This window comes from Notolepis coatsorum (assembly GCF_963971535.1).
Source record: "Notolepis coatsorum genome assembly, chromosome: 6".
NCBI lineage: Eukaryota > Metazoa > Chordata > Actinopteri > Aulopiformes > Paralepididae > Notolepis > Notolepis coatsorum.
Window position 1 is genome coordinate 86,330,014 of NC_140170.1, and position 27,383 is coordinate 86,357,396.

Genomic DNA, 27,383 nt, shown 5'->3' on the forward strand with positions numbered 1-27,383 from the left:
GAGAACGGCGGCTCATAGCAAGGCGGGCGTACTCGCGGAAACAGCTGTTCGATTTCAGCGTCCGTCCTCCTGCTACGCTCATAGCAAGGGGGGCGTACTAGCGTAGGTCAGCTGCCAATCAGAGCGCAAAACGGGAACCCGGAAACGTTGCAAAAAGGCTACACGCGTCAGGGACGCATCTCTCCTCTCCCTCTCTCCCTCGTCGGAGCATTTACACACAAACTTGACTGCGTGTGTGTCGGGGACGCATCTCTCCTCCCTCTCCCTCTTGCTTGCTCGTTCTCTCTCTCGCATGTATCACGCTGTGTGGGTGACTGTCATTGAAAGCGCTTATGGGCAGAGCCCATCCAATAACAGGCTGAAATCCTGAGGCTGGAAAATTATGCTTTTGAGTACTCTATACCTTACAGATGTCTTCCATAGACTCACAGGAATTGTGTAAAGTTGCCCAAATAGTGCAAGGAATAGCAATGCATGTCCTCTTTAAGCTGCATCTAAGTAGCGCTTCAAATAACATTGGAAGAGCAAATCTTCAATCTTTCACTAATTTAACTAGGCGATTACATTCAGGAAATTCGTAAAAAAAGAAATAATAATAATAATAACACATGGATGAATAGACACTAGATTATGCCTCAATTAAACTACTTTACAGATTGAGGATTGTGGTCAAATGTGTTGAGATTTATTCTTGGACTTCCTTCATACACAACATGCACAGCAACGTGGGGCCAGTCAGTCTAATTGTCTTGCAATGTAGCTCCACCCTAAGGCATTCCCTTGATATGCATGTTTCTTTACAAATAGTGTAGGCAAAAGGCACAATCTAGTGCAATCGGCTCTCACCTTAATGATGTAGGCTAGATTAGCCTATTTAGCATTCTACTGCACCAAAACAGGTGCAGAGTTCTAAAACTAGTTGGAACTTTTGCAGTGCACTTTCTGTCACCATAGTGACGACAATCATTGCAACGCAGTCTGTGTGGCGCCCCATCAACACTTTTACTAAATGTTTAGAGGCGCAGGCCGCAATATCGCCGTGTTGACCGTGTCGTCCGCAAGAAGCATGAAATGGGTTTAGGTCAGGGCTTGTAATTACTACAAACTGACAGTAAGCTACAGTGTGTATTAGTAGTTCAATGAAAACAAATCTATAATAAAATGTGAAATTCAACTTAACCACCAAACAATTAAATCACCTTACCTGGTCAGTAGGCCTATGTCACACAAGGGGTCAGTGCTAGACCTGACCTATTCATGCTTTAGGGTCTCTGTGATTGGGTTAACATTGGAATGCAGTTAATGATGCAAGAGCAGTATTTTTATTTTTATTTTTTAAATGCAGGCTCCATCAGTGTAGAATTCTGCCCAGAGAAGTGCATCTATGTTATTCTGCATTAGTTTATGGTCGGAGGTTGGAAGCATGTCATCTATGACCTACGTGTGTTTGAGCTACCAAGTCAGAAAAACCATGGATGCTCACGCAAAAAAATTTGTTCTTACAATTTGTCTTGCATAAACTACAACGAACTCACAAAGACAGTTTACAATGACATATAGCTACAAATAATATACTTACAAATGTACTAAAAACAGCTAACAACAATATTAACGTTTATATGATGCGAGTGGCCATGTTGAAATGACGTCACATGACGCCGATTCTAGAACAGGGGATTGAGAAATCATACCACAGTTTGCGACTAGGAACTCCCAGTTGACAAGCCATTTTATTAGATTTTTCCTAGTAGGAACTGGCCATGTGCGTTCTTTAAAAAAAAAAAAAAATCTCTGCCTTTGATTGGCTATAACACGTGCATTATGCAAAGACCAGCCCCGATCTGGCTCTGATTGGCTCTGATCATCACCCTGCCATTATTATTTGCTGAATGACAGGATAAACAAAAAAGCCATGTGACATCAACTTTCCGAATTGAAACGATAAAAAAAACACAGCGTCTCATACTGGTTTCATAATACAACGTTTCCGAATGGACGTTTGGATTAAACAAAGTGTATGCAGTGATGCTTTGCCAGCGGAACAGAAGCTGCTTAACGTTACACAGGTATGTTATACACGTTAATTAAGCCATGTAACGTTTAGGGGTGGGACGATACATCGATCCAGATCGATATATCGATCTATTATCAATAATCAAATAGGATCGATGCAACGTAAAAAGATCGATTCATATTGCGATACTCTTATTTTGAAAATCCCGCGAGTCACATCCGCCGGCGCCCAGTCTTGTGAAACTCCGTGTAAACTGTACAGCACAGCAGCGCTACAGAGCGTCTATTTTGCGACCCGATATAAGTCTGTGCAGTTTTTTTCCCCGCAACGGGTCAAATGCATCTAACATGCTTTGCATCGTCGCCATTCCTTTATGCCCACGTCGCGTTAAATATCTAAATGAACGTCACGTTGGCTGCTTAAGCTAACTAAGCAGCTAACCGTGAGAGAACAGGAGACAAAGAAGGGAAGGAGGAGGGGCGGGGGCATTCTATCTTTCTGTGGGGGACTGGGGGAGGGGCATTCTGTGTGTGTGTGTGTGTGTGTGCGTTACTGAGGATGGACAGATAATGTTGATATTTAAACATAAATACATAATAAATGTATTCATGATCATCATGCAACATAAAACAATTGTAGGAAGTTTGGGAGAGGAAGGGGTTTTAGCTTGTGTGTTGTGAGTTCCAAAACATTTTACTTAAAGTTTAAAGCTCAATATATAAAAAGTGAACAGGAGGACTATTTGTATTAAAAACAATAGATTGTTTTTCATTTAAATGTCTGGAAGAGCTCAAAAATAAAAACATCAATTGATATTTCCGTAGCCTTTTTTTAGTTGATCTAAATGTGACTGATTGTGTTAAATGGGCACATAATATCGCCTCATATCGATCGCAGGCACCTGAATCGAATCGTATCGTGGCAGACTTTGTGATATCGGCAAATAATATATCGTATCGTTGTCCAAAGAATCGATATCGTATCGTGATGAAACTGGTGATTCCCATTTCCCACCCCTAGTAACGTTAGACTGCAGCCCTTTAGCTTTAGCTAACATTAAGATAGCAGGAGCCGTCGGCCAACAAAGCTGTTTCAACAAATGGATTCACAAAATGGATTATCATTCAAACGTTATGCAAGCCTTCCGTGACCAGTAAGTACTACTACTCAACCGCAGCAATGTGCGCTGTGTGCTTAAACTTTGCTAGTCAAGACTCGACAGTACGCTTACGCTGGGTTGAGGCGCGGGCGGAAGTGGCCATTTTTCAAAATAAAATACCCGAAAGACTATTAGTATAGGGAGGTGTAGTGGTTACTTCCTGGTCTATAGGGAGGTGTAGTGGTTAGGTTACTTCCTGGTCTATAGGGAGGTGTAGTGGTTACTTCCTGGTCTATAGAGAGGTGTAGTGGTTACATGATTGCCGTTTCCGGCCGGTCCATAATCTTGAAAACACAATGTATTTGCCCATTGCCCATTTCTAAATTGTCTCGTTTAAAACAAATAAAGCATCAACATTTGCATGGTGTACCTTTCTGTGCTTATTCATCCACAATCTATAGCTCAACATGAATATATTTGCAATTAATTGTAAAAAAAATAAAAAATAAAAACGCTGAATTTTATTTCAACCAAAAATGCTTAACAAATAATGTTAGTGATAGAAGGGAACTCATTTTGTGCAAAAATGGAAAGCTTTCCAAATGTTCATGAGGTAGAATTGTTACAATAGCCGATAATCCATTTCCCCAAAGATAAATCCCTATACGGTGGACCTCGCAGACGGTCAGACTACACCTCCCTATTTAGGGGCAAATTGTTTGCATGATTAAAAACGATGGTTCGAACATCCGTTCGAAAAACCCTGGCGAATGTTCGAATCCCAAAAACAGGCTTGGGACAGCTCTAACTGGAGCTGAGCTGAATGTGTTAAAATAGACTTTTAGGTGAAGGATTGGACTTTGCGAGCTAACTGTAATACAATGTTATTTTTTACAATAATTTACATAACATCTTAAGAAATTACTAATGTGTATGGAAACGGACAAAAAAGGTAATGGTAAAGGTAACGCTTAAAATGTATTATTGCAGCGGCAAAAGGCGTAGTGGAAATTTTTGGGTGCACCTAAATTATGTGCTGGTGCACCTAAATGAAAAAGTTAGGCACACTGGTGCAACCAATGTAAAAAGTTAGTCTGGAGCCCTGCATACCCTGCTCTCTTTTGTTGATCCTCCAATCACAATCTCGTGAGCATATACTGAATTTCTCAAAATTACTCACAACTAGGGATGGGAATTGATAGGATTTTATCGATACGATTCCATTATCGATTCCGCTTATCGATTCGATTCTTTATCGATTCTCTTATCGATACCTGATCAATTTATAATTTAAATAAATAAATTGGAAATGCAACAGCACTAAGCTGGTTAGAATAACAACATGCAACTTGACATTTCTGATTGTCATTTATTGTTGAGCCCCCATGTCAGGGGCGACAGTGGCTCGGGAGGTAGAGCAGTCGTCTGGCAATCCGGAGGTTCCCGGTTCGATTCACGCTCCTCCCGGGCAGCGTGTCGATGTGTCCTTGAGCAAGACACTTAACCCCTAACTGCTCCCGATGAGCAGGTTGGCACCTTGCATGGTTGCCTCCGCTGTCGTTGTGTGAATGTGTGAGTGATTGGGTAAAATGTAAGGAACAAATTGTAAAGCGCTTTGGATAAAAGCGCTATATAAAAAAGCAGCCATTTACCATGTCAGAAAAATACAAAAACTGTAAAAAATAAAACATTAACTATAGCCTACACTTAAATAAAATAATGTATTTGAGATTCTCTTAAAATGTATTTATTTTTTTATTCTTAAACTAATTTAATCTATTTAATAACAGGTCGTTATTCCTCAGACTTCTGTCTCACACACACACACACACACACACACAGAGCTCCCTCCCCGGGCCCCTGTCCTGTAAGGTATTGGCTTGTGTTGCTACACGGACACATTTGTATGTTGCACCATGGTAGGGCTGCACGATTTTGGGAAATAATCTAATTGCGATTATTCTGACAGATATTGCGATTGCGATTTGCGATGCGATTATAACATATTTTAATTTTTTTTTACAAGAAGCATGTTGCTGCTTTCTGTAGTCGGGTGCCAACTGCAAAATTACTGTATTACCCTGTATTATACACTTTTACTATCATGTAGACTATTCTGCTTTGTGTTTACATGTGATGTATTGTATACATGCACATTTATTATGTTCTTGTGTGATGTATCGCACATTTTATTGCCGTGTGATGTATTGCAAATGTTATTGCTGTCATCTTGGCCAGGTCTACCTTGCAAAGGAGATCTTGTATCTCAATGGGACTTCCTGTTTTTTTTTTTTTTTTAATTGCAGGCTTGGCGATTTGATAATTGCATCATTCCAAATCGCGATTTCGATTAAAAAACGATTAATCGTGCAGCCCTACACCATGGTACTTCCTGTCTGACAGACTCAGAGTAGAGACTTAGTAAACAAACACTCCGGCTCTTATTATATGTGAACTAAAGAGTATAAGGTTTACACAACAGTCCCCACCCGCTGTTTTATTGTATTTGTACCTGTACTATCCGCTGTCAGCTGTTTATCTCTCTTTGTGAGCTTGATTAAATAGCGTTAGCTCACGTTAGCTAGCGATAGCTCCGCGGCTAATTTTAGCTCACCCTAAACTAAATCAATGACTAGGTTCTAAAGCATTCAAGTAGTTTTCACTGCACATAGAAGTAGCCAAACAGCGGGAGCATTTCGGGAGCATATTATCAAAACCCAGGCAATTTCGAGCCCTTAATGAATCAAATAGAGTCTGCCATGGCTACATGCTAACGCTAACATTATTGCGCAACTAGGAAAAACCTGGCAGCGATAAGGGAATCGAAAGTCACGGGAGCCACACGGTTCCAGGCATCGGCCAATTAGGAACCGGTTCCCAACCGGAACCGGTTTTCGATTCCCATCCCTACTCACAACTCAATAAAAGCTCATCTGAAAGTCTTACCGTCTTCAAAACAAACCAGATAGCCCATTCTTGGAATATATTTGCTTCTACAACAGGGCTGATTCAATTAAACACATTTTTATTCCAAGTAAGTAGAATTCTCAATTTGAAAGCCTCTGAAAATGAGTGATGGCTCAAGTAGGCACGCATAAATTTGAAATTTCCTTCAATTCAATCCATATCCTGCTTCCTGAAGGAATATAGAATACAATTATCTTTGTTTGCCAAATTGAAATAAAGAAATTCCAATTAACTTCTCAATTGACCCTAACCATGGTGTATGATTAACTCATTCCGGGCCAACCGCGAGTATAGTCGGGTTAACTCGCCATCGCTTCCGTGCCAATCACGAGTATAGACAGGTTTTAATCGTTATTTCTTTTATTAGCGATATCCATTCATTTTTCATCCATCCAGCCTGACGTTATCATTGGGAATTGGTCTGAGCTCGCAAAGGGCAAATACCTGCCGCCTATCGTCTCCCGGATGGTATTGCACACAGGGACCGAAACTAAAGCCCGCCGCCCGCCAGGGGCGCTCTGTTTTTACCTTTGGCGCTTGACACTTAGAGGGCTGCCCGCCGTGTGGCGTGTAGACGTGTAGTTCATAATGATACTCTTCTGCGAGTACATATTATAGCAGCGCTCGTCTTTTTTTTCTCCGCCGCGAGATCGTTAAAAAACTACAAGTCCCACATTGCACTCAAGTCAACGGTCCAATCACAGTAGAGTGACGTGACTGGTTTCATGAGAAAAAAAGCAAATGACCAATCGGAAGCTCTTATTTGGCTTGTTTACTTCCTGAAACGCCACCATTGCCGTATGCGGGCAGTCTGCTCTAGCCAGCTACCGTTACTGTTTAAACAATGACCCAGTCAACTATTCACTTTTAGTTTAATACATGACGAGGCATTGTCTAACGGTATCTAGCTGGCTAGCTACTGATAGCTGCTGATATCAACAAATGCTCCAGCAATAGTCGACTCGAGTGCACAATACCTCCGTTCCCTCGTTAGCTAGCTTAGCTAGCTCACCATCTGTCCCAGTAAACTAAATTGTCTTAACGTTATCTACCGGGCTAGCAGTAGCTACAGATAGCTCCTGATATCAATGTCTTATAACATTGATTGAATGCGTATTCTAGCTGAGGGCATGTTGAATGTGATTTGACAATAGAACCGTAACGTTATAAATAGGGTCCAGCTGCATCGCCGGAGAATCCTTGCATGCTGAATGTAGGGTCTAGCTGAATATAGGGTCCAGCTGCAGGGCCGGAGAATCCTTGCTGGAGCTGGAGGCTACTCAAGTATACACACAGACAGTGGAGCTGTTTGCAGATAGCAAGCATTTTGACGTATTGCGTGGTGGCGATGTCTCGCAGATAATACAACTACAAGTATGATTATATAATATATATTTTATTTAAAAAAAAAATTTTATATAAAATATATATATATTTTTTTTTAATCAAAAAGATTTTGGCAGGTAAGAAATATGCTTGGCGGGTAGACTCTTCCCATCTACCCGCCACTGGCCGGTGAGTCAAAAAGTTAATTTCGCTCCCTGATTGCACATCATTGGATTGGATTGGCTGAGACTGTGCATCAGCAAAAAAACTCCGGTCCAGGGTTTCCCTTCTCGGGCAAGCAGTATCGTTTGACTGGGGAGGCTGGGAGCAGCGTCGATTATGTGTTTTGGACTATAACGTTGGATCAATAAACGCGATCAATATTTGGAATGGCGATCAGGAATTGGATTAATCTTTTTGCAGAACATCTGATGTGAGGTAAGGACTCTATTTTACCAGTCTTGGGTTAATCAGATATTTCTTTCACCGCCATCAGAGCGCGCGTGTGTGTGTGCCATTAGCGCTGACCAAGGCACGGATAATCGATTTTTCAGCCCGCTTCTCTAGTGTGCATAAGGACACATATACTATCGATAATCTAGCGTTTATTTGAAAACTATTCATAAATCAGCCAAAAAATTACAACGCGTTTTGTGTATTCCACTAAAGGGCTATTATCACGGATTTCTCTGGAATTACAAGATCTCCAAAACTATGCTCTTATTCAAAAATGGTATAAAACGGAAATGTACCGATGAAAAAACAATCCGTTTCATACATGTTGATTGCAAGCAAGTCATTGCAGGGCTGTACACTGCGACGAGATGATCGCAAATTGCCCCCTAATTTGGTCCGTGCGAGTGGAAAATAATTAGGGATGCACGATATTGATTTTGACACCGATACCGATAACTTTATGCTCCTCAGGCCGATAACCGATATCGATAACCGATATTTATTGTATTATAATCTTTTTTCTTAATGTATATATTATTTTTTTTATCACATTTTTTTTTCAACATGAAACAAAACATATCACAATACAATAATAATACATAAAAAGACTTCCCAGGACAATAACTTAACACCAACTTAAATGTGACCTAACCAGACAACAGAAACAAAAGCCAAGACAACAGTATTGACTGATAAAGTGACCATATTTTCCAAATGAAAATTCACAATCCGTCAACAACTTATAATACATCCAACCTAAGACGCTCGAAGCTTTTTGTTCTTCTTTTTTCAAAGCGGAGCCTTGAAAAAAAGGCTTTGAGTGGACACATCACCACCACAACAAGTCACCTGCAACAAGCTAGAAGCTAGAACCTAGAAGCTAGAAGCTGCTGTGAATCCAAAGCCAGCTATTGACGAGTCGTTTGCTAAATTAAAGAAGTTTGACAGAAATGACCCAAGGGCTCAAGCCGCTAGCTTTTAAGCAGTCCTTGGTGGTGCAAATTAACCTGGCTACTATGGAGCAATAAGTGACTGCGTTCAACCGAGGGTTGCATCACAGCCATGGAAGGGGCTAGCTTTGCTTAGCTCCTCGCGTCATCGTAGGCTTCTAAGTTAACACAATAACACACCATCGTAGCGGTGGTGATGCCGCAGGTGACCCGTCAGGCTGGATGTATTACAAGTTGTTGCCCTTTTCCCTCCTTGTGGAACTTCTCCATTGCATTTATTACAAATAGCAAGCGATCTTTTTCCTCCGATGCGGCCATATTTGTTTTTAACGTCCGCGCTGATTAAGAAACTTACGTGCCTACGTCACAGCCAAGAAAGGGAGCGCTCGATTTGTGTAAAACGCCCTGTTCTTAAACCACACCCTGTCAGTCGTACCACAGTACTGGCAAAACGGGATGAGCCTACAGTCAAAACAAACGCACTTCATTCCAATTCACCCACACAGCATTTTCTTTTACCAAAAAATATATTATATTATCGGAGCTATTAATAACGTTATCGGGTTTATCGGGATGACATCATAATTGCTGATATCGGCCCGATAATTATCGGCCCGATAATTATCGTGCATCCCTAAAAATAATATCTGGGGGCAAGCTTGCGAGTAGTGATTTCAACCCTTCAATTGGATCATTTCATTAGACAGACCAGCGTGGACCTTTAATAACATGCAATTTAATTGACACAAGCAATGGGCTAACGTTAGCTGCTAACCAAGGTATCCATTAGGACTATGCTAAGCTAACTAGCGTTAGCTGCTAATCCTGGAAAACGGTCAAAGCGGACTCCACAACACTAGTTATAAATCAATTGAAACTGTATGGGTGGAAATCCTATTCGAAAGGGCGAAATCCCTACTGGTTGGCTCAATCTACAGGCCGCCAGATCATAGTGGCTTTTATGATACACTTGACGGGTGTTTAGCTGGAGTTGAGGATGTAGACAAAATTCTTATTGGAGACTGGAACACGGATATGCAACGAAAAGATGCACCCGTCTTCAAGTCATTCAGTAGGCTTTGTGATCTGCACGGCCTCAGCCAGCTAATCACCCAACCCACACGTGTATGTGAATCAACTCAGACTACCATTGACCTCATTCTGACCTCCGACAAGTCCAAGATCTCCGATAAAGGGGTTATAGCATGCGGGTTAAGTGATCATTATATGATATTCTGTACTCGCAAAAAGCTAAAACAAAAGGCAGGCTGCCACAAAACAGTCACATCTAGAGACCTCAAAACCTACTCTAGCGAGGCCTTTAACCTTGAACTGGAGAGTCTGGACTGGTCAGATGAACTCAATGGTACACTGGTTGAAGAAACATGGCTTGGTTTCAAAACCAAATTTTCAACAATACTAAACGACATGGCCCCCCTAAGAACCACCAGGGTAAAAAAATCGCACTGAGCCGTGGATGCACTCCGAAATACTGGCCGCTATGAAAACCAGAGACAAAAAATGCTCTGAGTTTCGAAAAAGTCAGTCAAAGCTTACCAAAAGCACGAGCAGTGAACTCCAAGCCCACGTGACTGAACTCAAACTAGAAAGAAACAGACTAAGAAACGACGTAAACTCCATGATCAAAACTGCAAAAAAGAATTTCATCAATGACAAAACTGAGGAAAACAAAAACAAACCACGTGAACTTTGGAAATTACTCAATAATCAACTAGGATGCAGTAAAAAAAACTTAAAACCAGATTCTCAAACATAAACATAAAAACGGACAACACGCTCATCACAGACAAGCTGGATGTAGCCAATTACTTAAACATTTTCTTCACAAACATAGCCACAACACTGGTAAACAAACTACTCTCCCACTCAGGGCTTTATGGGGTAGAACACATAGTAGCTTACTACAAAAACCAAGGGGTCCGCAAGGACGACTTCAAGCTGGAAATGGTAACAACAGATGAGGTACTCAATAAACTGAGCGCCCTCCAACCTAACAAGGCCACAACATCCCCTCCAAATTCCTCAGAGACTCAGCAGCCGCCATCACCCCAGTCATCACACACATAATAAACCTCTCCATAAAACAGGGACACGTCCCCAAGGACTTCAAAATTGCGAGGGTGACCCCTCTGCACAAAAAGGGCAGCAAATTAGACCCAGGCAACTACCGCCCTGTTTCTATTCTCACCTCCATCTCGAAAGTCATGGAAAAAATAGTCTACGAACAGGTCGAAAAGTACCTAGCGGAAAAGAATTTAATCTACGAATTCCAATCTGGCTTCAGAACATCCCACTCCACTGACACATGCCTTCTCTATTTGAATGACCACATCAAACAAGAGGTGGACGCAGGCAAATACTGCGGCATGGTCATGCTGGACCTACAAAAGGCCTTCGACACGTCAATCACTCCATTCTGATAGATTATCAAAACCAATTGCTTTTAGCTTGTCAATCAGTGAGCTGGATGCAATCCTACCTTGAGGGGAGGGAACAGATGGTGGAGGTAAACGGTACCCTACCCCCCCCCCCCCTCACAGTGAGCTGTGGTGTTCCACAAGGAAGCATACTAGGACCGCTACTGTTCCTAATTTATGCAAATGACATGTCGTCAGCTTGTGACTGCAACTTGTTCCTGTTTGCGGACGACTCAGCCCTGCTGGTCTCTGACAAGAACAAGTTACAGGTTGAAAAAACCCTCAGCTCGGAACTAGGCAAAATCTGCATATGGCTCGCTGATAACAAACTATCATTACACATAGAGCTGCCGCGGTATTGCTGTTTTCCTTACCGCACAAATTTGCAAAATATTTCCTACCGCACGGTTATTACCGCACGCACAAAAATAAAAAAAAATAAAAAGTTTGAATGCATTTTTTTTTAGTAGTAGTCTACTCTTTATAGCATATAGCCTGCCTCTAGTCTAAATGTCTATCTTTAGAGGATGACTTTGCACCATGAATATTGTTTGGGATTCGGCAAGCACGCATTAGTTATTGAAAGTGAAACTCTGGTCGTGCGCAGTTCACTCGGTGTCGCGGGCAGGGCTGGTTACCCCCCCGACCCTCTTATTATTATTACTATAAAGTTACTACTTTATAATAAAGGCATTCGTTTTGTGGCATTAACATTATATAGTTATACGTTCAATAACATCAGCGTATTTACCGGACGATAGCAAGGCAAGCAATACTCTATTCATATCTCAGTTCCTTTCTTTGCTCAGAGCGTGCTGAGTTGTCCCATTCTGCGGTCTGTTAATAAAGTTTTCAATCAGACAAGTGTATAGAACGAAGGGCTTTTATTATAACATTCGTTGCAGACAGTAAAATCATTATGTCTCGTTTAGTACTCCTGAAGAGCGATGGTAGTCCACTCCGGCGGAGAGTTAAAGCTAACGTTATTAGCAGTGTTGTGATGAGCTGACATTCAGGACGTAAAAAACGTGTGACGCGTCTCTCTTCTGACCAATCAGTGGTCTGCAATGTTTCACGTGACTTTTCTGGTACCCAATAGGGTCGCTTGGAACCTCGATAGAGAAGTAGGGTATATCTGCAGAGCCGCAAGCCCAACGAGAGGAGGGTAATTTATTATTATTATTATAAAAAACAGCGGTGACGCGGTATTCAGCCTACTCTGCGGTGGCCGTGATGTAACAGCGATACCGCGGTAATGCGGTAATCGCGGCAGCTCTAATTACACATGGGCAAAACAGAGTCCATTCTCTTCGGTTCAAATAACAAACTCAGCAAGACAGACGACTTCTCAGTTACAGTGGGTGACAATATTGTCACAAGGAAAGATGAAATTACCTACCTGGGTTCCATCCTAGAGGCTAATCTCTCCTGTGACAAAATGGCATCCAATGTAATAAAAAAAGTCAACCAACGAACTCGATTCTTGTACCGGATCTCCTCTCTGGTAAACAAGAATACCCTGAAGACTCTGGCAGGAGCACTCATTCAAGGGTACTACGACTATGCTTGCACCTCATGGTACCAAAGCACCTCAAAGGCGCTAAAAACAAAATTACAAACATCTCAAAACAAACTGGTCAGACTACTGCTTGACCTTACTCCTAGAACCCACCTCACCCCTGCCCACTTTGACAACCTAGGATGGCTTAGAGTAGACGACAGAGTACAGCAACTTGCAATGGGCCTGGTCTACAAGATACACTACCAAGGTACCCATGTACATGTCAAAATACTTCCCAAAGGTCAGTGAATACCACGATCACAACACCAGAGGGAGCGCCACAAATCATGTTAAACCCAGATTCGGCTCAAATAAGGGACTAAACACGTTTCGCAATTATGCCACATCAATGTGGAACGCCCTACCCAAAGCTGTAAAGGAATGTGGATCACTACCCACTTTCAAAACCACTCTCAAGGGACACCTACGGGAGACTGCAATTCAAAACTGGCCCCTGTAAATGTCCTAACCCAACCCCCTCCAATGTACAGTAATTTACCTAGTATGGTTGTCAATAGTCCAATGTACAATTTTGCTTGTTTGTACAGTGTCCCCCCCCCCCCCTCAATGTACAGTTTTGCTTGTTTATACAGCGTTTCCCCCCCCCCCCCCCCCAACCACCTCCAATGTAAATTACCCAGTATGGTTGACAATATCCCAATGTACCCAACCCCCCCCACACAACCCCACCCAACCTCCTCCAATGTACAGTTTCTACGTCAAATGTATACTCCCTTTTCTTGACTCCTTCTGTATCACAAACAGTACTGTATTTGCAAATCTGATATGTCATAAATGTATAGATCTAGCAGTACTGAATATCTGTATGTCATGTATGTCATATGTCCTGATGAATTGAAAATGGGGGACCCTGATGTAAACAAGACGAAAGTCTTTCTCTGGTCTGCATCCCCTTAACAATTGTGTGTATTGAGCTGTACTGCATTGTACCCATTTCAATCAATCAATCAATCAGTTCAATTCGTGAGGAAAGGGGGTGGGTTATATTGACAACGCTTGACAACAGAAGTTTAAACATAACTTCATATTTATTGGTTATTCGTTTCTGTATATCATCCAATTTCCATCTCTGTGTGTTAAACTCTTCCTGTTTACATTCGAGTGTGACGTCATCACCTACGGCAGCTTAGACGATCAAAACGCGAACCTAGAACAAAACCCGAGGGGGGGGGGGGGGGGCTGGCTCTCTCGTTCGTTCTCGCCCCCTCACTCTCTCTCGCTCTCTCTCTACATTCAATGATTTAAAGTAGCCAAACGTTACAGACAGTATAAATACTAACTGGATAGTTGACATAAATTTAATTTCATTATCTGAAATATTCTAAAATCATTAAGTCTGCTATAAGCCATTTATTATCTGAAATATTCTAAAATCATTAAGTCTGCTATAAGCCATTATCCCTTTGTGTGTGATTATTATTTTCTCACAGTAGTGTGTGTATATATATATATATATATATATATATATATATATATATATATACATACACACATATGTGTGTGTTTGGTTAAAGTGGATAGAAAACACAGTACTGTGCAAAAAAAAAAAGGCACCCAAGAGTTTTTATATAAATGGTCTTAGATGTAAATAAAAAAAATTATTAGTAGACTACTCTTAGTACATTTTCATTTAAATATTTTTTAAAGCATCTTCATGGTTTAATAATGCAAACATATGTTGCAGGGACTTATTATAATCATCATATTGGCGTGACTATGCATCAAAGGGTTAAATCAAGCATTTTTAAGTGCTTTAGAGGAAATGTCAAAATATCTATATATATCGTGTATCGTGATATGGCCAAAAAATATCGCGATATCATTTAGAGGCCATATCGCCCAGCCCTACTATAATGGTAAAATAGTTATTTAAAAATGTGCCCCTAAAAAATATTCTTTGCCCCTAAATTTCTCATTTAGGAGCAAGTGTGCCCCTAGTGAAAAAGCTTAGCGTACAGCCCTGCATTGATAAGAGACTGGTGTATTAGACCCAAAGCCATAATTTAAGATATAGTTTAAGCCAGTGGTTCTCAAACTGTGGTACGCGTACCACTAGTGGTACTTGGTGGTACTGCTGGTGGTACTTGAAAACATTTACAAAAAAGCAACAAAAAAATATTATTATTATTTTTTTGCAGTCAGGCCACTGAACTTAGAAGCAGGCCAGGCCAGTGTTTCTGGTTGCGGCGGCGCGATAGTTAGATAACCTAAGTGGGGAACAACCAGGAGATCACTGTGACAGAGAGTAATGCAGTCTAAACCATTTATTTTTTGATTTTTTGTAATGTCAGATGAAAAATTAAATACTCCCACTTTTCTGAAAAGAGTTAGTGTTAAATCTGACATTACAAAAAATCCATCAAAATCTGTGTTGCTGCTAATCATTGACACATGCCTAGCCTGTAATAATCCCCCCCAGAAAAATTTACTTTGCATTTGATATATTGAAAATATTTTACTTTGTGTTTTTTTTAACAATAATTTGTGATGCCATCACACAAACTGGCATTTAAAGGGTAAACATTCAAAAATGTATTGAATATGTGTTTTCTTTTCTTTTTTACAATAATTTGTGATGCCCATCACAAACACTGGCATTTAACACTTCAACTGCCACACACGAGATATCTCGGGTTTATTTTTATGTGGTTGAAAGCCACTCACGCGATTTCTCAGATATTTGTTTTTTTAGCTATCTGAAATCATATTGCATCACGCAAGCCTACCCGTGTATACACGAGCACCGCCGGAGATTCTATGTGGAAAAAAGCGCCCCCTATCGTCTTTCAGATGACATAAGGGATTTTGGAATGGACTCAATGAAAATGGATGGGAAAAAAATCCGGTACTCCACATTTTCCAGTCCACTGATCCAGCCGGGGTTACCAGAGTTCATTCTGGATCCTCTGAGCCCCGCTGATCATGGAGTTCTACTGTATCGCGTTGGATCTATACACTTATCGATTTTTTCGAATGGTGATCAGGAATTTGAATATACCAGTTGGATACCATCTGATGTCAGGTAAGGACTCTATGTTATCAGTGTTAGGATAATCAGACTAATTTTGATGAAGTTATAAGCCGTTTTGTGAAATGTCCTCTTTCGGTAAAAGTCTGAGAGGAAATCAATGCGGCGATTATCCGTGCGCGGCCCGAATGTGCTTGCGTGCACGTATAATATTGATCATCTAGCGTTTATTTGAAAACAATTAATAAAAAGGCAGACGAATATCAACGTTGTGGAATATTCCAGTAAAAGACGATTTTCATAGAATGGTCCAGAATGGGCTGTTTTTTTATCTGAAAACGGGTGCTTTTCTAAATGCTCTGAAACGGAAATGACGCGATAAAAAAACAATCTGCCTTGACAGCACTGACTGGAAAATAGTCTTTGATAATGCGATGGGCAGATTAGACACATAGCCATAATTTAAAACATAGATTAGGCGATATTAACGTTAACATTGGCACCGATGGTGGCATTCAGGGGGTAAAAAGGAAAACCCGGCGTGGCACTCAGTGTTAAAGGGTAAAAATTAAAAAATTCCTGCACCAGTGGTGAATATGACTATAGTTAGACTATAGTCTACTGAGTGCACCTTTCTAGTCTAGAGAGAAAGCACTGATTCCCCGTAGCTGAACAGGGTTGCATTTTGTCAACACAAGTTGGAACCCTGGAGGAAGCGATATAAGGAAACGAATTGCTCCGCTAATCGCTCATGTTGACCCCGCCCCCAAGTCGCTCTCCGCTCGCTCACCTTGAATCGAGCGCTCCCCGCGTCACATCGCTCGGCAGATTTTTTTTCTTTTTTTGGAGCATGGTGTAAATGAGCTCAAACTACAACAGTCTACACCCCCTGGGCCCCTTAACAATTGTTTGTATTGAGCCGCATTGTAATTGTACCCATTCTGCAATGTTAAATAACGTTGTTTATCCATTCACTAGCTCTATTAAGCGATGATAGCTAGCCTAGCCACAATGCTATAGTCGCTGCCATTAATGTTAGCATGTAAGCTAACGACAACAACAATGGCATCAAAACAGGATGTGAGTGACAAAGCCTGAACAGGATATCACAGGTTCACCCTTCTCATTGGTTGAAAATGGCCTTCATGTTTGTACATCGCCATCTGTTGCTTTGGCATTGTACTACATGTATATTACATCAGTGTTAAACCACTGTGAGCGGCCTGGAGGGTGTGGATTGGAGCGGAGGAGAAGCGGTAGATGCAGTGTATTGTTAGCCGCCAGGTGGCGGGCAGACCTTAAATTCTAATCGCCAAAGAATAAATCTACAAGCCAGTGGCGCTGGGCGTGTAACTATTTTGTACCCTGTATGGTGGTACTTGGAGAGCCAGCTACGTTCTCAGGTGGTACTTTGTGTAAAAAGTTTGAGAACCACTGGTTTAAGCGTTCGCAATTATCCCTGTCCTCCCATTGACTAAAACACTGGCACGGAAAGGGCCATCAGCAGAGGGCGCTGTTGGCCCGGAATGAGTTAATGTATTATGCCGTTTTTCTTTTGCACATTTCTTGTTTAAAAGGTTAAGGAGCCTCTTCCATTTGGTGCAATCAGTTATGATGATTTGCTACAACCAGTTGCCCAAATACATACAATAATGTTTTATTGCCTCTGCATCATAAAAAAAGAAAGATACCACTCAAGGGGAAGATAGTATAATTTCCATTTTACAAGAAATTGCAGTCCACAGTAATAAAAATATATAGCACAGTAGTGTAGTGGTAGTAGATGAGGTTATTCTTAACTAAAATAACCAATTGAAATTTGGCTAAACAATACCCAAATAATCAGTTAAACTAAATTAGACTTCAGAGAGGTAAAGGCATTCTTGTCTTTTTAAGAAATCCACCTCTAGTACCCAATATCTTGAGACACACCCTAAAAAGCAAAGGGGTGACAACCAAAGTAGCAAAAATAGAGAAACACAAATTTGTGTTTTAACTTTCCGATGTTCCACTTTCAAAGCTCTGTTATTGGTTATATTAACCCCTGCAGATGCTTACAGGATGGAGTTCCTCTGCCTCATCACTTCTCCTTTCCAAGCGCCTGATCAGAGTCAGCTGACTGACTGCATGATAAACAATGAGTTGTGGCAAACAGCCCAGAGAGTTGTGCGGCTTACTGGCAACTCTCAGGTCTCTTGGGGGCAGTCTGTGCCTGCTGCTCCCTGGAGAACAAGGTGTTTCCTACATTTCCAACTGAAGAGGTGTTGTTCTTACGTCTTTGGAGTAAAGTCACCAGTTTTTTTTAAAACTGTTAAACAATTGCAGTAGGCCTATACCTTTACTGTATTCCTGTTAACACTTTCAGCGCCGGACCAGAGTATAGTCGGGTTAACTAGAGTTGTTCCGATACCGATACCAGTATCGGAAATGCCGCCGATACTGCCTAAAATGCTGGTATCGGTATCGGCGAGTACCCTCTAATTCTGCGCTCCGATACCATGACGTAATTTATCAACAACACTGCGGTCTGCTGAGTGAGCATTATAAAACAAACGTGTTTTTAACCGACCGTGAATTAAAGTGTCAATGCCATTTTAACAGAAGATACTTTGCCATCGTCCCGACAGAGCGCTGTTGACGGGGAGCTCTGATGGGTTCGCTTGGTGGTGTTATTAGCATTGAACAGCTAACCGAAAGCTAGCGTTAAAGTTTTAGCTTTAACGTTACCTTGGCTAAAGTTGGGGCTATTCATAATCCAGCAATAATGGCTGCAGACCTGCAAGCAAAGTACAGCAAGTTGGCAAAGGAGTATTCCAAGTTAAATCACATTTTCACCAGTAACGTTAGTCTTTCGATCTACCGGTAGCTCATGCTAGCTAACCTAGCTCACGTTAACGTTGTCACTGATCGACCACCTCGCGTACACAATTAATGACATGTTGCGGACAGCCATATCGGTGACAATGTTTAGCTTTTAGTGCCAAATGATAAGAGTCTGAGGCAGAGTCAAGATAATGTTGAATATTTATTGTGCAAAAATCCACAACAGAGCCTCTGGTACTACAGTAGTTAACCTACACGGAGCATTGTGGAAGCAAGTGCAGCAACGAATAATGTCCGTGTGGAACTAATGTGCCAACAACCTTTCCGTGGGTGAACTCATTGAGATAGTTTTCAATTACTGATACTAATCTATACGATCACCTGTTGTTGAATAAATACCATTACTTTATAGTTATTACTAAAAAAAAACAGTATATATAAAACAGTAGCTGTATATATTTTTTTTATATATAATTTATATAATTTTAATAATTTTTTTTTAATGTATGCACTGGTATCGGATCAGTATCAGCCGATACCCAATCTGATCGGGAAGGAAAAAATGGTATCGGAACATCTCTAGGGTTAACACGCCGAACGTTCGGCGAGTATAGTGGGGTTTTGGTCGTTATATCTTTTATTCGCTATTTCCATTGATTATCCATCCAGGGAGCCTGATGTTATCATTGGGAATGGGTCTGAGATCACAAACGTCCAATACCGTCGCCTGCCGCCCGGTATTGCACATCCTTTGAAACTCTCTGGCTTGGGCTGTGCGTAGATCTAAAAAGTCCGGTCCGGGTTTTCCTTGTCGGGCAGGACAAGCGTTTACAACGCATGGATTGAGGAGAATCAAGCACTCCCGGTTCATGTTCTTTGGTGGATTATGTTGGCAACACGATCAACATCAATACTTGGAATGGCGATCAGATAATTGGAATATTCTTTTTAGAGTACATCCTAGTCAAGGTAAGGGCTATATGGTATCAATCTTGCGTTGATCCAAGAATCCATTCACTGCGATGCGACCGTTAGGGATGGGTACCGAATTCGGTACTTTTGAGGTACCGAACCGAAACACGTCGGTACTACCGAGTATCGAATCAAGTGAGAAGAGTATTAATATATCAGAGTGAGTGCTCAGTCGATTGTTCCCGCGGATCATACCTGCTGAGTGCTCACTGCTCAGCTCGCGTGAGTGGCGTCATCACACGCCTTGGATAATTTAGGAGTGAAATGCGAATGCAAGGCTTGAAAGCACTACTCGCAAGCCCGCCCCCAGATAATATTTACCAATCGCAACGGCCAATTAAAGGGGCAATTCGCGACCATCTCGTTGCAGTGTACAGCCCTGGATAATATAGATGTGATTTCGAAATAGTAGCGTGTACAGGCGAGAAACGGCAACATTTCTAGTGAATTGCACGTATTGCTGCATAGCGTCGTTTTCTGGGATTAGACAGGATTACTCTATACTATAGTCTAACTATAGTCATATTCACCACGGTATAAAACAGGAATGTATTAGGGGTGTAACAATGCATCGATTAATCGAAATGCATCGATTCTAATGCGTTAGAATCGATGCATTTGTGTATTAAACATTTTTTGGGGAATTAACTGATAGAAGATTAATCTAATCGAATCGTGGTCAAATGAAGAGATTTCATGATGCATTGAATCGTTGCCTGAATAATCGTAATCGAATCGTTGTGAGTAGAGTTGTTCCGATACCGATACCAGTATCGGAAAAGCCGCCGATACTGGCTAAAATGCTGGTATCGGTATCGGCGAGTACCCTCTAATGCTGCGCTCCGATACCATATGACGTAATTTATCAACAACACTGTGGTCTGTTGAGTAAGCATTATAAAACAAACGTGTGCTTAATCGATTAAAGTGTCAATGCCATTTGTCATTTTAACAGCAGATACTTTCTTAAATGTCATCGTCCCGACAGAGCGGTGTTGACGGGGAGCTCATGGGTTCGCTTGGTGGCTGGTGTTATTAGCATTGAACAGCTAACCGAAAGCTAGCTTTAACATTACCTTGGCTAAAGTTGGGGCTATTCATATAATCCAGCAATAATGGCTGCAGACCTGCAAGCAAAGTACAGCAAGTTGGCAAAGGAGTATTCGTTAAATCACAATGTCACCAGTAACGTTACAGTCTTTTCATATACCGACAGCTCATGCTATGCTAACTTAGCTCACGTTGGTGTCGTCATTGAGACCACCTCGCGTACACAATTAATGACATGTTGCGGACAGCCATATCGGTGACAATGTTTAGCTTTTAGTGCCAAATGATAAGAGTCTGAGGCGGAGTCTCAAAAGAGAATGTTGAATATTTATTGTGCAAAAATCACAACAGATCGACTGCTACTGAAACGGAGCCTTGTAGACAGACTGAGTAGGGTATATCTGCAGAGCCAGTGGGTAGCGAGTGCAGCAACGTATAATGTCCGTGTGGATCATTGGAGTAGGGTATATCTGCAGTGCTGAAGCCCCATACTCATTGATTAATGATACTAATACAAATCTATACAATCACCTGTTGTTGAATAAATACCATTACTTTCTAGTTATTACAAAAAAACAGTATATATAACACAGTATTTGTTAAAAAAAAAATTATAGTTATAAAAAATGTATATAATATCGTTTTTTTTTTTTTTTTATGTATGCACTGGTATCGGATAAGTATCGGTATCGGCCGATACCCGGAATCGGATCGGAAAGGAAAAAATGGTATCGGAACATCTCTAGTTGTGAGGTTGCATCGTTACACCCCTAGAATGTATGGATGATCGATAGTCGATGTCAAATGGGCCATAGTATTGTATCCATAGCTATAATATAGAATATAGTTATAGCCCTGCAAACACTGCCACATATTCCTATATTTTAGAGCGTCTGCCTTTTAACAACACATCACGCATATCGATGTGGCGTCCATTGAGTTAAGTGTCCCTCTCGGGGGATTAATTCATTTTATCAAAAAAACAAGTCAGTCAATCAATAGTAGAGCTAACCAATATTGGATGTCTGGATGACAATAATAGTGTGTCTAGTACTCTACTCCTATCCAACATCTACAATGCAAAGAGCTGATGATTAGCTTAGTTCAAGCATTCTTTAGAGACTGCTAGACATAAACAGTATCGTGATAATGTAGCATCACTGGTCTAAAGCTGGATCATAGAAAAGGCAATAACCAGCACTATCACTAACCAAGCCCCATAATCCTAAAAGCGAAAATCCAGACAGTAAATCTCTAATCCTATCCATGTCCACTTCCACTAACGAAAACAGCTGGCATTTGCCAGCTCAGAACTCAGAAATATGTTTTCCCACTCATAAAATAAGGGATGGGTTTAATCTTAATTATTTTACACGCATGCTTAAAGCAAGTGCCTGGATTTTTTTCCTCCCAACTCTAGCACCATCACTAGCCTAACAGGATTTGCTTCATCTTCTCCAATTTTATTTTTTAAGTATCAGTGACCTCATTGTCTGAACAAATTAAGAGTGAATCTATACACAAATTACACATTCAAATGTATCGTCAGCTGCAACTTAAATACATGAATCTACAACCTAATGAATTATCTCATTTTACATATACAACCACGTTACATGATATACTATTATAGTAAGTCGATTAAACTGAGCTCATGTTTCTCTACCACTATACATGGTGCACAGGCAGGAAAACAGTAATGGCATTGTGATTTGCCTACAGCAGTAGCATGGTTTGCATTATATTTGAATATGCTGTGGGGGGGGGGGAACAGAAGCAGCAGTCGGTCAGTTTGTTACTCTATTAGGTAAGAAGGTTCAGAACAGTCAGGACTGGTAATAATGCCACGAGATGAATCGTTTGGGTTTTGTTAATATCTTAAAGACAGAGTTCTAAAAGGTTTTGAAAGCTTTCAACCAATGTTAAGGGTATACTATCCGACTTGCAATGATGGAAATCCGAGAAGATGCAGCTCAACGCCATCTTGTAAACTGCTGCCCGCTAGTTAGCTTTCGAGCAAAGCTTCAGTCAGTGTAGAGGCCTGTGGGCAGAGTTGAGCTAGTATCGAAGCTATAGCAGGCCCATGTCACTTTCACTAACGACGACTAGTGCCGCTTTTGAATTCAGAATCAAGAATGAATTTAAATGAAAGCCATTTGCTTAGACCGATATGAGCCGTGATATTTCAGGGCCCTACTAAACGAACCTAGTGTTAATTTAGCTGTTAGCGTCGCTAACATTTGGAAGAATCCATCTCTGCTGCTCTTCCGCAAATGTATCGGCTGCTAGGTGGCCTTTAACGTTGGATAACTACCTCTTCTGAGCCGTGTGCGTTTACTTGGCCATTGAAATCCAATTACTTGGATACTAACAATCTCGTTAAGGCCAACGGTGCCCATTTGATTCGATTACGAAGTATATCTCGTCGGGTCGTAGTAGTGAGCCGACAGCTGCACACAACAAGCCTGGCACATGCAAGGTCGGGTGCAGGGGGCTACTTTCCTTTGCAAAAAAATGCATATGTCTCGATCTTAAATGTCAGGTTTGTGAATAGCAAGCCATTTGTATCCTTCAAGCCCGGGCTTACATTTATAGCTAGCCATTGACCAGTGTTAGTTAGTTAGCATGTTAGCTAGCTGGCTAATTGAATATATGACCAACCCTACAAGTGTCAACGCAGCCGGGTCGGCCGGAGAAAGACGAGGTGGCTAAATGCTAATAATAACACTTTACTATTATGATGGTGAGGTACGACAACATCGCAAGTCAACGCATTCATTTGATTTCCTATGGGGAAAGTTAGGTAGTCGGCATGGTATTCGCCATCATCAGTGGCAGCTATCGTTTGTTCCAATGTGCCCATGGGACGTTCAATGCTCTCCAGCCAGCAGGCAAGGGGCTGTCATCAGCAGCCAGGCTACACACTCAGGGGCATTTCTATTTTTGCTAACACTAGTAGCTAGATACATGGGTACCTACGGTTACAACATGTATACAAAATGATCCTTAACATTATTAACCATGTTAACTTTATCTAACGTTGCACAGTTTCGCTTCTTTACCATCTGATCGGAAATATGATTCGCTTAGTTCAAGCGATTTAGGCCAAGAAAGCACCTCTGCTGAGACTATACGCTCTTCAAGACCAGACAGTAACGTTTGCTACCCATCATCAGTTTAGGCTTTAATTAATATTTAATACACTCCAAACGACCCATTTTAAAACATAGGGGGGGGGGGTCACTATCCATTGCAAATCCTCTCATTTCCAGCAACCAACACACCCCACACAGTTGTCTTTACTTGCGGGATAAGTCAAACAGCTCGGCAACCAAACTCACTGACAAGCTATAGCTCTCGTTACCCCACCCCCGGGTAGTAACGTTTACTAATCTGACAGAATTACACAGCTATTATTCTCTTGCCATATGGGAAAATTAGCATTGTTGTGGTGTGCATATGTCCTTACCTGTTTCTCGGTTTGCGTTTGTTTTTATGTTTTTGGCATTGATTGGAAAAGAAAACGGCGTATCCCTCAAATCCACGCATCAACGAACACCCAAACAGCTAGCTTACAAACTAGCTAAGCTACCCAGCTATAGTGTTCTGAGGAGCAGCCCTTCAGCCTGACAACCTCACAGTCAACCAACCGGAGAGGGGAGGAGGAGGGGATCACACCCACAAGCTGTGTACTATGAACACGGCCTCGGAGGATCATGAGAGTACAAAAATACTGTAAAAACCAGAAAGTCGCTTATTTCTTGTATACTTAATTCAACAAGATATCCTACTGTCTCTCTCCTTCCTCGCACTCATCAACAGCAACCCCCTTCTTTAGTCCTTTCCGTAGTAGTAGTAACTCTCGACGTGCGGCCATGGAACGATAAGATGGGCGCGGTAACCCTGCAGTCAGCTCTGGGAAACCCCACGTTGCACCAGCGGTGTCGAGAGCGAGGACGGTCGAACGTCTCGTGTGTCAAAATAATAATGAAGATGTCAATTATTGTGCGCCCGAAAGCATCACTTTGATCCTCTCTCACTAGTCGGGAGTGTGTGTGTGTACCATATGTTTGTAATGAACTCATAGCTTAGTGTCATGTTATGAATTGAAAATGGGGCACCCTGATGTAAACAAGACGAAAGTCTTTCTCTGGTCTGCATCCCCTTAACAATTGTATGTATTGAGCTGTACTGTACTGTACCCATTCTGCAATCTGTTAATCAAGTTTTCAATCAATCAATAAACGAAGTGCAAGTACAGCTTTCTTTTCAAACAGACTCTGCTTTCTTACATAGGCCCATTAAGTTCACTGAAAAAAATTGTTATATTCTAATATAACATTCTAACAGATTGCCTACGTTGCCTGTGTGTTCTCTGACTTGATTTGGGAAAGTGCGCTTGTTTGAATATGTGTCAGTAGGTTTCTGAATCTGGTTCAACAATCCAGCAAGTTTTAAATACCGATTGTAATGAGCATGGTAATTATGTCAATTTGGCCTACATTAGGTTCTCAAGGGCCACATGTAATTTTTTTTCTCTCTAGCATAATTATTAGGCCTATTGCTGATTCACTTTAGCAGCAGTAGCCCGACTGTCTGCTGTGAGCAAAAAGACTGCTGCAAGTCACATATCACAAATATGTTTGTATCATCTATTGATTGATTGAAAACTGTATTAACAGATTGCAGAATTGGTACAATACAGTAGGCTACGGCTCAATACACACAATTGTTAAGGGGATGCAGACCAGAGAAAGACTTTCGTCTTGTTTACATCAGGGTCCTCCATTTTCAATTCATCGTAACATGTATGACATACAGATAAACACTACTGTTACATCCAGACATTTATGACATACAAGATATACAAATATACAGTACTGTTTAAGAGACAGTTTCTAAAAGAGAGTATATATATTTGAGGGGGAAGAAACTGTACATTGGAGGGGGTTGGGTAGGGGGGGGGGTTGGATGTTTACAGGGGCCAGTTTCGAATTGCAGCTGCGTAGGTGCTCTTTGAGAGCGGTTTTGAAGGTGGGTATAGGGATTACATTTTTTTTTACGGCTGTGGGTAGGGCGTTCCACATTGATGTGGCATAATTGCTAAACGTGTTTAGTCCCTTGTTTGAGCCGAATCTGGGTTGAGCATGATTTGTGGAACTCCCTCTGGTGTTGTGGTCGTGGTATTCACTGACCATTAGGAAGTATTTCGACATGTACATGGGTACCTTAGTGGTGTAGTGCATCTTGTAGACCAGGCCCATTGCAAGTGGCAGTACTCTGTCGTCTACTCTAAGCCATCCTAGGTTGTCAAAATGGGCAGGGGTGAGGTGGGTTTTAGGAGTAAGGTCAAGCAGTAGTCTGACCGAAAGGTTATGACTATAACCTAGTTATATGAGTACTGGCTGAGCGTCTCGCTCTTCGCCATACTGAGATATACCCCTATCCAGTACCTACTGTACTTCATTAACGAAAACAATGCACCCATGCACTTGACCAGGCCCCGCCCCAGTGTCCCCCTATAAGACACCGGACATGGTCATACTCGCCCTTCCTCAGGAAAAAGTTTCCATCATAGAAAACCCAACCAAGGGACCTCAGGGCGTGCTAAGAGCGAGACGCTCAGCCAGTACTCATATAACTAGGTTATAGTCATAACCTTTCGTTATATAGCGTACTGGCCAATCGCGTCTCGCTCTTCGCCCTACTGAGATATGGGGCAGAGCAGACACGTGGCCTGACAAATGTACCCCCTGAGGACCCGCAAGCCCTACCGCAGCGGCAGTCAACTCCACCAATGTGCGAAAAAGAGGGAACTAGAGACCCCTAAAAACGCACAGCACAGGCGGGACCACGCGTGACACATCACCCCGTGGCACACACCCACACCCCCCTGCTAACCCACCGAAGGGCGGGACGCAGGGGAGGTCCCAGACCTCAGAACCGCCTGGGAGACAGAACCCCCAGTCATGTCCATGAGGTAAAATCTAACGAAGGGACCCGGGGAGGACCAGGAGGCCGCAGCACAGATGTCCTCCACGAGGCCCCCCCTAACAAGGCGGCAGAGGCCGCCACTCCACGAGTGGAGTGCGCCCTGACACCCCCAGGGAGGCCAGTCCAGCCAACGTGTAGCAAAGGGCAATGCCCTCGCACAACCAATGTGACAGGCGCTGTTTGGACAGTGCCTTACCAGCGCGAGAGCCAGCGTAACAAACAAAGAGCTGATCGGTAGCCCTGAAGTCCTGAGTCCGACTGAGGTAAACCCGGACGGGACACGACAGGTGAAGGCTCGTCTCTAACTCACCAGCGTGAGGAGGCGGATGAAACGCCTGAACCACAATATCCCTGGAGCGAAAAGGGCTCCGGATATTTTTTGGCACGAAGACTGGATTAGGCCTCAGAGTCGCACCGCTATTGAATAGACAAGCACTCAGGCCGCACCGAGAGAGCACACAGCTCACCCACGCGCTTAGCGGAGGTGATGGCCGGCAGGAATGCAGTCTTGAAGACAGCTGTTCCAAAGACGCCTGCTCAAGAGGCTCAAACGGGACCTCAGACAACCGGCTGAAGACCAGTTGGAGGTCCCTACTCGGAGACAGAGAACGTTCCACCGGCGTAAGACGCCGAGCGCCAAGCAGGAAACGCTTCACAAGAGGGTGGCTGAACAACATAACGCCCTCAAACCCCACATGGCAAGAGGATATAGCCGCGGCATATACCCTCACCGTCGAAGCCGAC

General features: G+C 42.1%; 1 protein-coding gene across 1 annotated transcript in view; it reads right to left on the bottom strand.

Moving 5' to 3' along the window:
• The window catches only part of LOC311230643 (guanine nucleotide-binding protein G(I)/G(S)/G(T) subunit beta-1), a 45,187-nt gene extending 20,642 nt beyond the window's left edge, over nucleotides 1-24,545 (bottom strand). Inside the window, exon 1 of the mRNA XM_084316990.1 lies at nucleotides 24,115-24,545. The gene's annotated coding sequence lies outside the window, so the exon portion shown is untranslated. The remainder of the gene's footprint in view (nucleotides 1-24,114) is intronic.
• Nucleotides 24,546-27,383: the final 2,838 nt, after the last annotated feature.